This window comes from Cydia amplana, chromosome 18 (assembly GCF_948474715.1).
Source record: "Cydia amplana chromosome 18, ilCydAmpl1.1, whole genome shotgun sequence".
NCBI lineage: Eukaryota > Metazoa > Arthropoda > Insecta > Lepidoptera > Tortricidae > Cydia > Cydia amplana.
The window spans coordinates 8,622,070-8,638,781 of NC_086086.1; the positions used below are offsets into that span (position 1 = coordinate 8,622,070).

Consider the following 16,712-nt stretch of genomic DNA (forward strand, 5'->3'; position numbering starts at 1 on the left):
TAGACATTCCAGCTTTATACAGTTAATCACGTAATAAATTAATTATTGTTTTGCTATTTGAATTGCACAAATATATAATTTATTATTTTACTATAAATATTGGGCCTAATTAAAATACCTCTATTCGCTAGTTAGCCCTTGCAATCGCTTCTACATTTTAACAATAACTTTGATATATTGACTAGTTGATTGACAGATTTAAGCAACCATTTATGAGTTATTTAGTGATCGTTATCAACGTTCAGTTTTCATAGCAAAGTATGGCTGGCAAAAAAATATACACTAGTATTTTTATAATTATATACGTGCTTATTCAAACTTATTTATAAACCACTAAAATGATGTATGACGTACAGTCAGCAGCAGAAGTTGCTAAGCGGGCGAGGTGTTCATAATTACCTTGACGCGCTCTTATTCTCTTAACAATAAAGTCACGTCAAGATTATTTTGAACACCTCGCCTGCTTAGCAACTATTGCTGCTGACTGTACATAATGTAAATCATAATTTTTTCGCGTTGATCACGAGGTAAAACGTTTGACCGGCTAGCGAGAGTTGCGTACTCGCGCTACCATACTTGAAGTCGCGCTAGATGTATGGAGTCGCGCGCAAGAACGCAACTCATGCTAGCAGGTCTGCATATTTATTTGTAAGAAGGTTGTATAAGAGCTTTCGTTTTCTGTAAAGCCTAGCCTAACCTAGCCATGGCGTTTGAAATTACTTTTCTGCTAATTATTTGCTATATTTTACAACCCATCTTGTCACTTTCATATACTCCCATCTAATACAAAGTCAATGCCCCATCCTCATAAAAAACACTATTTATTTTAACAACTTCACGCGGTGCTTCGACAAATAAATAGCAACTTTATTGCTAACGACATACGGTATGTTTAAAGTGCAAGTAGTAATATTGTAGACCTGCGCCTCCCACAGTGTATAGATCCCTTGGGATTAACATGACATTTTAGTATGTTATAGCTTCCTTATGCGGCTAGCCGGCTAGTAATTTATTTTTAAGTCTGTATTGTCTTTACTGTTCCGAACCATCTTACCAACAAACTCGCAGGATTAAATAGGAGGATCTGTTAATCAATAATTATGGGTATATACATATCTATACATATGTAATACAATTTTTGTAGATATAACTTTACGTTCATTTTACTATTCGTTATGTTATGGCACATCTTTTGTCGGAGGGACCCAGAAGACTTTGTAAACTATATTAGGATAATAACTATAAAAGGATCTATATGTGAACTATATCAGGAATATTCAGTTTAAACTTTTTCATTTTCTACTTTAGCACTATAATCTGTCAATAATATTGTAGTATTGTACCTTGTAAAATAATCGGTATACTTTCTAATATATCGTAAATAGGCAATTCTTTGTTAATAGTTTCACAATAAAACAAACGTGCAACTGTTTTTCTTAGGACAGGGAAATACCGCATTGTGACATAAATAAACATATATTTTGTCGTCATAAAAAAGTATCCAAAACCTTACACAATTAGGTATTAAAAACCTGTTATTGCGTGACTGTTATATAAAACTGAATGATATTGTATCTGTCAAGATATCGAAACAATATCCTCGTACCGTTATTCAACACAAATGTACTTGCTTCGGCAGTACATATACTAAAATTGGAATTACCTATACAGAGAAGATTAGCATGGCCCCTGCGCAAGGATGACACGCAAAATTGTGAAGCGTTCCACATTTTTCTCGGTTCTCAGGTGCAGATCGCAGTATTTTATACTTGACATTGGCAAATTTGTGCCAACTTGTTTGGCCAGACCGCCATCAAATAAAAGAAGAAGAAGAAGAACACAAATGCTCAACCTCATGTCACCAGTTTTCAAAACACAAAGTAAACCACTTGATCCTGCTATCTCATCCATCGAATACATAATGGACTAGTAATCGTTTCGATTATCAGCTGATCTTAACGGTAATTATACGATTATCGCGGCGCCGGCTCTTAGAACTGGTTTGCGGTAAGTTAAATAAACTCCTGGTTAACTAGGTAGTTGTAGTTATAATATTGGGTTTGAACTATTTTTAAAGCCTGCAATGTAGATGTTAAGGAAAATTACTATCGGTATAAGTAATATAAAGTTTTTAATTAGGTTTTAAAATAGTCTTGTAGACTGCAATTGTGCACAAAAACACAATTGATTTAAAGTAAAATTCTAGCAATTATTATTGCTAGAAAGCGATCTCTTTCAAACAACTTTTATTTCTTTCCTTTTTTTCTTTACGTTCCAAAATTAGCAAAATTTGTAAATTTAGTGACAGCCAGTGGTGATAGCAAATTCAACATTAGGGTAACTACCAAACGACGCTGCATGGTCTATTGAAATGATTCGATGTAATATGATATGATACATTCTGACGACTGGAATATGCCCCAGACCGTGATGTGACAATTTTTTTTAGGTACAGTCAGCATCAAATAAATAGTGACTGCCAAAGTGATCAAATATATCGGAACACATCCTTATTTCTATGCTAACCGTACTCAGTACCTGTGTCTCGAGAATTTTGGCCACTTTGGCCGTCACTGTCTATTTGATGCTGACTGTACACGTGTCATTTATATCAATGTTTACCATAACGTAAATTAAAAGCTTACTATAATGACGGCTATCACTAATGAAGTCGAATGCCGCCTCATCACTGACGAGTATGCGTAAAGTAAACGCAGATTCATTTTCCAGTTCTCTTTAGCTATTTCCTCGCGCAAACAATTAAGAGGTTTACTTGCACAGTCGCGATGAAAAGTCTTTTGGGGCAGTTATATTTACAGTAATCTGAACACGATGGGAAGCGGTCACCGTCACCCATGGATGGATGGATGAATAGTAATAGAAACCTACTTTTAAGTAAATTTAAATAAAATAAGAAAAAGTGACTAAGTGACTGACCAGTGGCCAAGGCGGGAATCGAATCCGCGTCTTCAACTTACGCGGCTAACGTCCTGACCACTAGACCACCCGGCCACGGCGGTACCCGTCCCAAATTCTCTGGTGTATGCTATCTTTGAAAGGCTGGACGCCTTTGATGAACTCTAAGTGTAAGGCCTGAGTGGACGCTCAAAGCGGAGCGTTCGGCGGGGCGTGCAGCGTGGCGTCGAGCTCCCAAGTGATTTGAGCAGCGTGCACTAAGGCCGCTCCTATACGTTTGTATTTGTTTAACATGCACGCCGCACGCCCCGCCCCGCTGCACACTCAACTCGAGCGTCCACTCGGGCCTTACACTAAAGGCGAGCAGTGTGTGCTTGCACCTCCTATACGAATCCTTTAATACTTGGTTACGATATAGCGAGAGATATGGTGCTGAGAATTTGGGAGGGGTACCGCCGAGGCCGGGTGGTCTAGTGGTCAGGACATTAGGCTCGTAAGCTGAAGGCACGGGTTCGATTTCCGCTTACGCCACCGGTGGGTTTCGTCACTTTTTCTTTAGCGTATGTGCACAACTAATAATAATAAATGTACCGTTAAAGTTTTGCAGAAACATTTCCTAAAACTGCCTTTTTTAACTGCCTTATCAATTTAATTAATTTGGCACAGTAATATTGTCACGTCACTGACAATAATAAAAATAAGACATTAGATTAGACAGTTTTGACGTTGACTATACTTCATAGAAAGTGTATGCTAACTGTCTTTACTAACAAACTATTATTGTTTGGCATAAATGGCACAGGATGGACGGCTACCTACTGTTTCCTGTCGACTCGTAAATCGATAAATGCCAAACGAATGGAAAAAAAACGGCCAAGTGCGAGTAGGACTCCCGTTCCGAGGGTTCCGACGATTAAGTCCGATTAACGTTGACTGCCCTCCTGTCATCTATAGGTAAATAACTATTTTGTTTTTTTTTTTCAAAATTTTAGACCCAGTAGTTTTGGAGGTAAGTAAGTAGTTTCGGGGGGGAATAGTCAAGACAGACAAACAGACAGACAGATGCATGAGTGATCCTATAAGGGTTTCGTTTTTTCCTTTTGGGGTACGGAACCCTAAAACCTGACCAAGAGCATGTCAAGCCATGCTCAGTGCTGGGTTCCGTAGCTAACCGTAACCGTCCGTCTTACCTTGTCTAAATTGTCGGTTGTGAACGATGAACTTTTTTTTATTTGCGTATGTTAAAACAGCATAAGTTATTAGAAATGTTTACAAGCTTGTAATTCACAAACACTGTCAAGCAATAATTAAGGTTAAGTCAACTACAGAAGCCATTAGACATTTGATACTATTAGAAATCTAAATGGTCTTGCTAGGCTGTTCGATAAACCTAGCTAGTAAGAACGCCAGTCAATAAACTATACAGCTATTTGACACGCGGCAAAAATGAACTCAGTTTGATTTAAAAAAATAGGCTAAATAAGTTACGATTTTTACTTTAACTTAGATGGCCAAAACTATAGTTTAGGTACTTAGTGAAGTTTGCCAGTAACACCACTCCTCCCACCAATAATGGTATAATAGGTGGAACTAGCAAAAATAATATAGAGAGTACAGTTATACCTATCCCTTTGCTCTAGTGACAGAACTGTCATAAGTAGCGCTGTCATGTGATAAATTTCCTGATAAAAGTCCAGCCAATACCCTAAAAATCGTCCACGATTAACCGGTTCGGAAACGCCTTAACCCGCCACCAAGCTGTAGGTAAAGCATACAAAATGTCTTTTTCCTCTGCCCAACGCCAAACTTTTACCTAGCTAGCTACTAGTGGTCAGCCGAGGGGCCCGATTCGGATTTAGATATCTATTATATTAGATATCTATTAGACATCACCAAGATATGTCAGTGTCAAACAAGTGTCAAAAGTGACGTTTTTGTTTGAAGAAACGTCACTTTTGACACTTGTTTGACACTGACATATCTTGGTAATGTCTAATAGATATCTATAATATTTGACGTATCTTAAAATTCGAATATGGCTAGAGGTCTCTACAAATCCTGACACTCGCCTAGTTCCCAATCCTGACAAAGGACCGAAAACCCTGACATATGGCAACCCTCATAAGTCATAAGGGTAGTTCTATCCTTGGCCTAAGTACTATAAAACCATAGACAACTGCAGGTAAATACTTTGGTTTTAATGACGCTGTAATAATAAGTAGGTAATGAAGGAAGCAAAATAAAACCAATAAAGCCATTTTACGATAAATATACCAACAGCATGCTTTCCGTTACAAATAGAATTTCATAAAAAAAAACTTTCCATCTAATCTTGCTACATCGGTTGCTCGGTCACATTTACTCAATTCATTAACATTCCAAATTCAAAGACAAATTAAAAGAAAATCTTAATTAAATAAATCAAGTGATGTTGGGCTTAATAGGTTGCAATTCATTTTATCATCACCCAAGATGTAGCTACAAGTAGGTACCTAATCTACTTTAAATCGTTGTAATCGAGTTCAAATTGGTGAACGCCGCTGTCAAATATATGTTGATTGCCGTACGAGCAATTATCACCCATGCTTGTAGATTAAAATAGAGCATATAATTTGGCAGATAGTGATACGCGTCGACAACTTTTATTTAAATCACTAACAAGATGATTTTTTACACTAATCCAACGTGATGCATCGGTTTTTCTAGAAGAACAATAGACTCAAAATAACCGTGGAGAAAATACGTTTGTTAAGGAAGCTTACCTGAACAATCATTTGACTCACGGAAAACTTGACAAATCGATTTTCAGCTATCTCTGAAAAATATCAGTTTTTTTTCTTCAGATTAAGTGTCGTTCGAGTCACACTTAAACACTATCACAACACTACTACACAACAACGTCACTCACAGAACGGCCACGAAAAAGAAAACTGGTCTATGGTCTTTTGAAATTGAAAATTCAAATTTCGAACGCGTGTCGCGAGGGAAATGGCGGCAACCGTGCGGGCGCGCGCGATGCGTTGTAAGCTCGCACTGAGGCCAGAGACACGGCATTAATAGTATCCCTTGTTTTTTATTTCATTTATTTTGAAACTGAACGAAAAATCAGCAAGATTGACGTACCGGTGAGCGGTTGCTTTGATACCGCATGCACTTTTAATTTCTTACACCGCCGCCACTTAATTTCGGCGGCGCGTCAGTTTTGACGCGATAATCCGCGCGTTCGAGATACGAATGTCAAATTGCGGTTGCCGAAAATACTAATTATGGCCGTAAATATTGGATATAATTATAGTAACCGTTTGCGCTGCAAATATATGAGGTGCAGACGACTTTCTTTTGTTCTTCATTCATTAACATCAGCTGGTAACTTCAAAAGATTTTATTCTTAATTGACATTAACCATTTATTTTATTAGAAGGCATTGCTATAAAACTTACACTTAGACTAAACAATACAAACATAAAGTAGTTATTTGGTATAGTCACTGTAATATTTTACAGAATAGATTTTAATCAACATGTATTTTATGAGGCGAAATTAGCACCTTCGGGCATCTATTCAGCAGGCTTCCAAAACAATATGACGATTAGAAATCAACTCAGTTTTTGCCTCATTATTTTTCTATAAAAAAGTTCATCGGTTTAGTTTACCATTTTATTTGCAGAAACGTAAATATATGAAGGAACTGGGTGACATCTAAACAGTTACATTCTTGAGGAAATGAACGAATGAACGACAAAATCTTCAAGCTCATCAAGCTCTTCTTTTAAAGCTTGATTACAGGTCGATATACCGTTAATGAGGGATGAGGGAATATGTATAGATATGTTCAAGTATTAAGAGATTAATTTCCATGAATAAAGTTTCGAAATATGTACAAGCATTTTGGTGAGATAGTTGCAGGGTTACACTATACCAACAATAATTTCTTTAAATTAGCTGTAAAAGTAAAATAATCAAGAATTAGATTGAAATAAATAAATGGACTGGGCTTAAATATGTCCATATAACTAGGTAAACTAGGTAAGTACACGTGTACAAAGTTTAAATCAGTAGGTATGTCCCCTCACTCAATGCCTGATACCTCTTTGATACCTCTTTGATACCTGAAGAAAAAAAGGTAATATCAATCATATTATTCTTTGTTTACTCAAAAAGTAACGATGACTCTCCGTTTTGACAGACACCCATTCCCAACAATAACGCAAAACAAAAAAGTTCCCAATATTTCATTCAACATCACAAATAAACGACAAGTTTCCCTGAAAGCGTCAAAATTGTACACCTTGATCCTTTATTCTTGCGATGACCAAGACAACATTGGCGTTATTTCAAACGCTTACCGAACGCAGATCTTTTTAACCCTTAGCTATATATAGTCCGCCAGATGAATATATAGGTCATACGAAACGACTTATTATCGGCCCCATATCGACCCATCTTAGTCGCGAAAAAAATGTTTCGGTAAACTTGAGTGTTAAAAAAATTACATGTAGGTACTTAAAATAAACAAATAAAAGTATGTTTTGATTAGTTTAGGATCTCTACAAAATAGATAATTTTTTTAGACTTACAAGTCTTACAACCCAGTGGCACTTGAGTAGGACCTACCTCGTATCACGGAAACAGAAACTTATCTCCTTTTGATCAAACGCTTTTCTAAGTAACTAAGGGCTCTTTGGAAAGTAATAACAAAAAGAAAAATTACCTAATAATACGGTCGAAATATTATACCCCAGAGCCAGGATAAATAAAACCGGCCTTACTTTTCCCATAATTATCGGATTTAAATCTCAAATCTATCGTATAGAAAACCGGGTTACGATATGCAACTGTGCGTTGTTTGACAGTTTGCAACTGCTTGCGTTTCTGGCCATCCCGATTTGGAAACAACTCCTATGGATAGATATCATCAATATATAGCACACAAAATGCCTCTATGCGGTTCCTGCGATTTCCTTTACAGTCCAAGCCTTGACGTGAAGTATAAACCGTAATGTATAGTATATCACACACCACTGTAACATTAAAAATATATATGTTACAACAGTAAAACAGTAAAAAAGCTACTGATCTTAGTTCTTACGCGTTTTCGTTACAGTTTCAAGATCAAATTAGACTGGTTTGCTCAGTTTTAGACTCGGTAAGCATGAAGTACATACAGCCAGGACAAAAGAAGTCAAAAGTCACGTGTCACCGGAGGCGCAAACGCATCTCATCTGACAACCGATTATAATCCGCCAACTGACAATACAGCTAAAAACAATAAATATAAACCTTATCCCATTTGCACAAAGACTAAATCAAGTACACGTAAGAAAAGTATGGTTTGATGCCGACAAAAGATTTATTGTATGCAAAAATTACTTACAAAAATATATCGCTTTGAGCAGTATTTGTCGAAATGTTTAAATTGTTCGCGAATTACTGGCATTATGGGTCATTCAGTTGGATAATTTTAACCACTATTGATTACACAATACATAAACATATTACCTTCACAGGAAAAATGTGTTTGTACCTAAATTATTTTTCATAAATACTTAAAAACTTCCTAAGAATTAGTTTATTAGTGGATTGACCATCGAATATCAACAATGTTATACCATGATTATACCTATTATACCTACTCCTATTAAAGCTAGGTTTTTACAATGTATAGATAGGTACCTACTTTATTCAAACAAAGATTTCCATTTGAATGTTAAATAATAAATATTTTTGTATGAATTTAGCCATTTTTTGACAAAAAATAAAAACTTAAAATATATAAGTAAATCATTGATTCACGAGCAATACCCAATTTCACAACTTTTTCTTCTTCTGCCAAACTGCAGGATAGATGGGTAGACTTAGCTAATTGCCTATAGTTAATTGAAAATTAAAGGACTACTTAAATATCAACCAAATCTTGTCAGTAAAAAATGACGCGAAATTCAAATTTCCTATGGGACGATATCCCTTCGCGCCTACATTTTTCAAATTTTCCGCCTTTTTCTACTGACATGATCTGCTTGACCAACTATAGATACTCTTATGATTTACGTATTCTAAACATATTTCGTACATTTGGTACAAGTGTTTATGTAACTACCTAGAACGCTATTGAATTTGAGTTTTTTTTTTTTCAAAATTTAATATTATTCCAAAAATCCAGTTTTATGTCTCAATAAAATAAAGTCTACCAAGGTCGTTGCTTATTTAAAAATACAAAATGTCCCAACTGGTTCAGTTTCCGTCGGCGTTCGAAGCGCATCGTCACAAAGAGGCCCATTCCTTATTCAAATAGTTCTCGATTACGTTCAAACTGGCCGTTTACGATCTCCGTATCGATTACACCGATGCATTAATCGACTCAAGTTGGTGTCAAATGGTTCGAGTACATTTCAATCGATGCTTTTCTTCAATCGTTTTGTTTCGACAAAACGTGAGAGTTAGCTCTAATACAGGGATGGTAAACCAACGGCATGCGATTATAACGTTTCACGTATAATACATGTTCGATTACCTATATTTAATTATTTCGCGCATGTTGATATATTATTTTCTGTAATTCAAATTTACACAATATTGGTGACACAGTTTTTTTTTTTTAGAATAAATGGCACGTTCAGGACCACAATTGGCCACCCCTGCCCTAGTTCTTTAGAAAGTTAACAGATAGGCCTAAGTAGGTCCAATGGGGCATTTAATGGTGCGTAACAATCATAAATTACGTGCGGCGAGCGAGCGCAGTATGGGATACTGTACGCGTGGTGCGCTCTCAAGAACACAGAACAAGTAGAATGGCGATGCGAGCAGGGTACGTGTCGCCGCCGGTTATGAGCAAACGCTCGCATGCTAGTACTCGCCCGCGCTGACCGAAAAACGTAAACATGCCTTTTGCGCCACAATAACGTTCAGATTAAGAAGCCAGACATCAAATCTGTCTAAAGGAGGCGTATCCATTCACCAGGCACACAAGTTTTTACTACCGTTGCGCGAGAAATGTGGAAATGTGGAGAGGAACGAGCGGCGACACCGGTTCCGATACTAACTACGCGCGATAGCCGTTCTAACCTCTTTAATATGTTCTGTGCTCAAGAAGATGGATGTGGATTTGTGGATCTGTGTAATTCCAGTTTCTAATGTGGCGCGTATTAGAGAGTACCGCTTTATTTTAATGGAATATTTAAAAATCAAAACCACATATTAGGCGTGTGACTTCCAAATGACTCCAAACCGGAGGTTGTGTTTCGAGAATCAGCTTGTACTGGAAGAGTTCTTCGGAATTGTATGTCTTTTGACCTTACAGGCACCAATTTTATGGAGTATTTAGGTATTCAATTTCTTTATCTACAACAATGAAACTCAAAAATGCTTTATATACCTAATCAAAACAAAAATATTACTTTCCTAATCCAGAAAATAATATCGTGCTAGAAAATCAGTGATAACCCGTTATACTTACTATTCCAGCATTAGGTCTTCAGTAATGGAAACCATAGAGAGGAAACCTGAGAGGTATGATTGTCGCACTTGTTTACCTAAAAGGCTGATGAATGACAGTGGTGGTCTCTTTCAACCAAGTTAATGGGATCTCGCGGTGCGTTTAGTGTGATTTTGGCTCTACACACCATGAGAGACTTATAACCATCAAGAAACCAATGGCATGTCTTCTTTACTGTAACGTAATCTGTGACATCATCCACGCACATTCGCGCACACTCGCAGTACACTAGATTGCCCCTAAACACTACTAATGCCGCCGTACGGCTCCAGTCACAGGTAAATCAGTAACCACACGTTAAAGACTTCCTTCTGGCCCTGCTACCCTGGTACTTTACTTTAACATTATGATATGCAACTAGACAGGTAGTCTTATTGTTACCTTGGGGCGTTGTTGTATAAGGCTCCTTTATTGAAAAGTAGATACTGTCATAATATGACATTAACTTGATATTATTAAGTTAATGTTAATAAAGATTTATGTAATTACAAGTAACTTACAATGGCATATGAAAATAAACAGGTACATAATGGTAACTGGTACATAACAATTCGAACAAATATCTGAACACTTCTCCGTTAACGAAGAGTGCAATCAGACATTTTTGAGCAGCTAGGCCGCTCCGACACTTAATCCTGTACTTCGTTCAAAATGCATTAAATTTGTCGCAACCCGCAATTATAATTGCAAAGTTTGCTACACTGGCCCACATCTCATTGTTTCCTCCAGATAATTAGTATTACTGCCCGTACGAGGACATTTAACACATAAACAGTGTCATCCATTAATCCGGCGCAAACACACATTTTTCCACGTTGAGCTACGGCGTCTAGACGGGTGTACGTGACACCAAACTGAAGTTGCGGGTGGTCAGTGAACGCGATGACGGTTTTACGGGACAGGGGAATGACGGACCGCTTTTTGTGGGGACGTGATGGACATACGATTACTTGTGGGGATGCGTGAATGGGATTAGTTAGACATAGCAAGGCAAGTGGGGGTTGAATTTACGTGGGTGCGGATTGCTAGAATGGAGAAGTTGAGAATACACGCGGAAGAGACAAGTCTACGATGTCAGATGTTAAAGATGGCTACATGTTATACAAGACGAAAAAAGAAAATGTTTATTCCTGGAGATTTTAATGTTGAACTTACCCATTGCCTTAAAGTACTTAATTATGTAATAGTTAAGTTAATTATAATGCTATAACAGTACCAAATAGGTAAATCAAATTACATAACTAAGTATTGTGCTGATGTTCTGCCACACAGGACCGACAGAATTTTTCACATTGACAATATTTTCGGACATTGAAAATTTGATTGTCGATAAATTATAAATTACACGCTTCCATTTATAAAAAAAATGTAAAAAATGCATATGATTGATTGTACACCGGGATTGTAAACAAGGTCATCATCAAGGGCATCATTGTTCTTTCTCATTTGTTATTCATTATTCAGATCCGATGAATCGCAATTCATCCTCAATGCTAACGATCCCTTATCGTGCAATTTGTCCGCAATCAAACTTTCCTTTTTTTTTCATTTGGTTTGCTTAAGTGACTACATAATACCTACTCTACGGCTAAAGTGCTCAATAACATAGGCCGATTTTCTATTATTTTTCATATCTGCCGATGTTATCTGCTCATTTTCATGGAGAGTGTATGATACTATCATATATATCGTATGTACTACGTACCAGTTTGGCGTTAGGAGCAAAAAAACAATTTGGATGCAAATTTCTAAAAGCTCTTTAGAAACTTTTAAACTATTATAATAGGTTGTTAAAAAATAGAAAAAAAAATATACGAAGGGCTGTAGTTTAATATACCTACATCAAAAAAAATCTACAATATACTTTTGTATAGAGAAACAATCACGTGACTTCGTCCCCTTTCGTCTTTACATCTTTACACATACTACTTAAGTATGTCTCAAATTACCTATTTTATACCACAAGCTATTTTGAGGAAAATCGTGAGAACTCTTGCATGCCTACTCCATTGACAAAATTCAAGTGTTCGAAGTGTTTAAGAAAATACCTGCATTTTTATAAGTGCATCAATAGTCGGCGTTCGTTGTGATTCCTACGGAGTATATGGTAATGGCGGATGAAACGTGCGATTTTTTCGCCGCCGCCCTCCCGTGCATGCAAATACGCTCGGAGCAAGCGCAAGTGCATACTTCGCGGATTCCGTATCTCTCACAAAAGGGCCATTTTTTATTTTTTTGTCAGATTTTGAAAAAAATTGTTAGGTTTGAAAAGCTCCTTATTCTGGTCGGAATAATCACGAAATCCAAATTGGGGACAAAAAAATATTATGAAAAGTCCCACTGAGTTACGGAAAATTACATACGTTTTCCGTAACTCAGTAAGTAGAAGTTTTTGTAGGACATACAGTAAAAGTGCGCCTATGTTGTACAGAATAGGGAACTCTATCTATCCACCAAATTTTATCAATATCTGAGAAAAATGAAAAAACGACAACAAAATAAAAAAATGGTCCAAAAATGTCAGTTACCAACATAGCCCGAAGAAATACTCCGCTAAAGTGGCGATAGGACGATGACGTGTCCCCATCCCCCAACCCCCAGACCCAGACAACAACGGTTCTATTTAGCAGGTGAGTTATAATGTAATGGAAACCGCGTAAGCTCAAGCAGCTTGTGGCTCATTGCAAACCGTTAGCTAGATGACTTTAGATAGATTTCTGGTAATGGCTAAATGGAACAGTCGAGGATAGAGTTTCATAATGCAATATAAAATTGGCACACATTCAGCAGTGGACGGATTTTGGCTAATGATGATGATACCTATGATTCCGGAATATCATCTCCCTATTCTTAAGTGGCAATCACGTCGACTTGACCCAGTGACAATCTATCACTTTAATTAGTTTTGTCCTGTTATATAAACTATATAACTATATAAGTAATTCCAGTAGTAGATCATTTTACATAGATATATTTGCGTAACTTTTGTCGCTAACCCATGAGTCCCATGACAATGGTGACACAAACGGCTTCCGCTTGTACGTAAGTACGTTCCTTTCCTTTCGTTGCACTTTTATTATTAGCGCGTTTAGTTATGGTCCTTCTGTGTCGCTCCTACAAGAAGTAATGATCTATTGTGGTAGCCCTGAAAAACCACTACTTTGGTCTAGGTAGTGCTTCCTTATTTATGGTAGGGCAGTGAAATATTGTACGTGTTTGAATAGCCTGTCCAAAAAAAAATCAAGTGGTTAAAATACAAAGTACCTAGTGGTTAAAAAAGCATTAAAATTTTGAATATTTGTCTGTAAAATTAAACATCAGAAATTACGGAACTCTGTAAATCAAATCACGTCGCATTCAATGGTGACAAACGAGGTGATACGCGTAAAATGACAATGCTGGAATTGTAACACAATGGCCCTGCATTATAAGAGACACACTTCGTTTTATCAGTTTTATCGAATTTCATTGAAACAACGGTCAATGTTAAAAGCTGTTTACACTCCATCTTTAAAAAAATGTAAGTGGTTTACTCCGGGTTAGCTTTGTAGCTAACCCAGAGTAATCCACTGACAATTTTATAATCCTGCCTGCGACTTTATAATCATAACCGTTAGCCGAAAGCCACATCCTTATTTAAGTACCTAGGCACCTACAAAGGTTTCCCCAGAGATCATGATTGCGTTTTGCGAAACCTAGATTGCCTCTAAATAATCTGAGAAATCAAGTTGGTTATAATTTTTTTTTGTTAAAAACGTCACAAATAATGCAGTAAGTATACTTGTACACCAATCTTTAGAACAAAAAAGTGAACTTAAGTACCTACCTGTCTGTAAGGCCTTCCCCTATCAATTCGTGATCAGGATGACGACCTGATGCTGAATTGAATTAAAACCATCAATACACCTTCAAAAAACATCACATTAAACCACCACTTGTATTCAGAATGCATTTGTATCAACAAGCAATTTGCTATTAATGAGCGCGACCGCGGCCAGAAGCGAAACGCATTAAATGTACCTAGGATGTACAACACCTACATACAGAGGGCGTCTATTTCTCGAAAATGCAAGAGTGACGAAGAGGCAAATATTTTTTTATTTTCGTAATAATAGGCCCTCAGTTATTTGAATGTTCTCGATGTCGTACCAGGCGCCTGGTGAGTCGAACTGTCAACCCCCCAGTATAAGTTACGATTCAGACAACCCGTGGAGAAAGTTTTTTTGACGTGAAAAATGTTTGTCCTTTGTATGGAGGGTTGGCCGACTTGGACGACCTGCCCCATAGATTTTTTTTTTGAGTTCGTTTTTTTTCTTATAGTTTTTTCTAAAAACATATTTCACATGTTTGAGTCTTTTTTAACCTACAATACCCGAATCTCAAATTAATAAATACTAGATAGACTACGAAGTCTGTTTAAGGACAGAGTCTCGAACAAGCAAGTCGAGTTCTTCTAATTTAGACTCATTTATTTCCTCGTAAAATGTTCAATTTCAGAATAGTTCTTCTTACCAACTCTCCAGAAACTCTCGATGTATAAACACACAGTCTGGTACTTATGCTACGGGAGTACCCACGGCTTGCAAGCTTAAGTATTCGAAATCAATGAAATCATAATTGGGATGATGACACATTTTGAATGTTATAACTAAATCTATTAAAATAGATATCAAACGAGCAATTTATCACAATAATTTGGATATTAAAATAAAATATTGAAAAATTACAAAAATACAGGACCTGAAAGTTTCAATTTTTTATTTTTTTTTACTTCCTCATAAAAGTAAGGGTACCGTTCGATTCCTTAAATTTCATCCAAAAAAATATTGTATGGCAACTATATACGTAAACGCAATATTTCACCGACAAAAACGCAATTTTCTTGTTTTGTCCATACTACAAGATGGGCTCCCACAGACCTTGACGTCACGTTCCCTTCTCGTTTTATTTAGGGCGTTTCGCGAGTGAAATGCGACTGTCGGCCTTCGACTACAATTTCTGACTTTTGTGTTACTTTAATTTAATGCAATGCGTCCCATATAGACATTTGATCCTATAAACAAACCCGATCGATTAATACCATAAATGAAAATTAGTCATGTAGCCTATTATATTATTGAACATTATTTGTACATATTTGTGCTTACCCGTTTGCTTTAGAGCCGAGTTGCAAGAAGTGCAGTGTTAAAGTCAGATTGTTATCATTTTCATTTATAAAGGTACATTTGGAAATAAGCCTCTTATTGTTATTTGAGGTACAGCGCGAGTAATGAGGTAATGAGGTAATGAGGAATCTCCTCACGCCTCATATGTCAGGACCACGCAGCGGGCATGTGGAGCGGACCACCTGCACACTTATTACCGTTTTACCTGTGGTTTTACTTTCATAGGTACAGAGACGCGTAAAAATAGAGAGGTCACACTTTACACATAGTCATATTCCTGCTCTACAACCCAGCTTAAAAGGTGGTGTAAAGCCAGGAAAAAATAGAGTATGATTTTATTACTTACACGATAATAGAGATGTTTATAGGAACTAAAGTATTAAAATTAGCATCATCAGGTACATATTCACCCTGACACACTTTTTAGATTACTAAACATAGTTAAAAGTACCTGCTTTTAAAGACGCTCTGTAACTATTTATGGTAGGTACTTACCTACCTAATGGAAATAGAATTACCCGTGAGAATTACCTAGGTATACAAAAAAGTACACTTTGAATTGTGACCAAAGCGCATGACATAAAATTAAAACTTTACTGATTACAACCTACATTTTAATAAATCTGCCGTAGAATAATAGCTTCATAATATATTATTTAAATTGAACGAGACATAAAACCAACTCGCAATAGCCCGTTTCTGACGCAACAGTGCAGTAATTAGACGATTAACATCCAGCCGCAGAGTAAACAGTGCGGTATTTTAGGAAAGCTATAAATCGGACAGTCAACTGAAAAGTTTAGTTATCTACTTATAGGCACTTTAACCGGGGCTTACTCCAACTGGTTTAACTTGTCCGGTATCAAAAATGTGATTGAGAGCGACACCTAGTGTCGAATAGACTAAGTTTTCGAATAGACTAACTCTTGTACTGACATCTATGGGCGAGTAGACAAAACTATGCTTCTTATACCTGTCAATAGATGGCAGGATGATTTGTCTTTAGATAATTTTAACAAAAATATAAATAAATGCAGAATTATGTTTATGAAATATAATATAAATAAAGAAATAAATATTTATTTCAGTTAAAATTATATACCGATAGTGACACGCTAGTATAATTTTAAATAGCAACC

General features: G+C 36.6%; 1 non-coding gene across 1 annotated transcript; it reads left to right on the plus strand.

Moving 5' to 3' along the window:
* Positions 1-1,623: 1,623 nt before the first annotated feature.
* LOC134656684 (U6 spliceosomal RNA) lies at positions 1,624-1,734 on the plus strand. The gene has a single exon (XR_010097550.1). It is a non-coding gene; the product is annotated as a U6 spliceosomal RNA (small nuclear RNA).
* Positions 1,735-16,712: the final 14,978 nt, after the last annotated feature.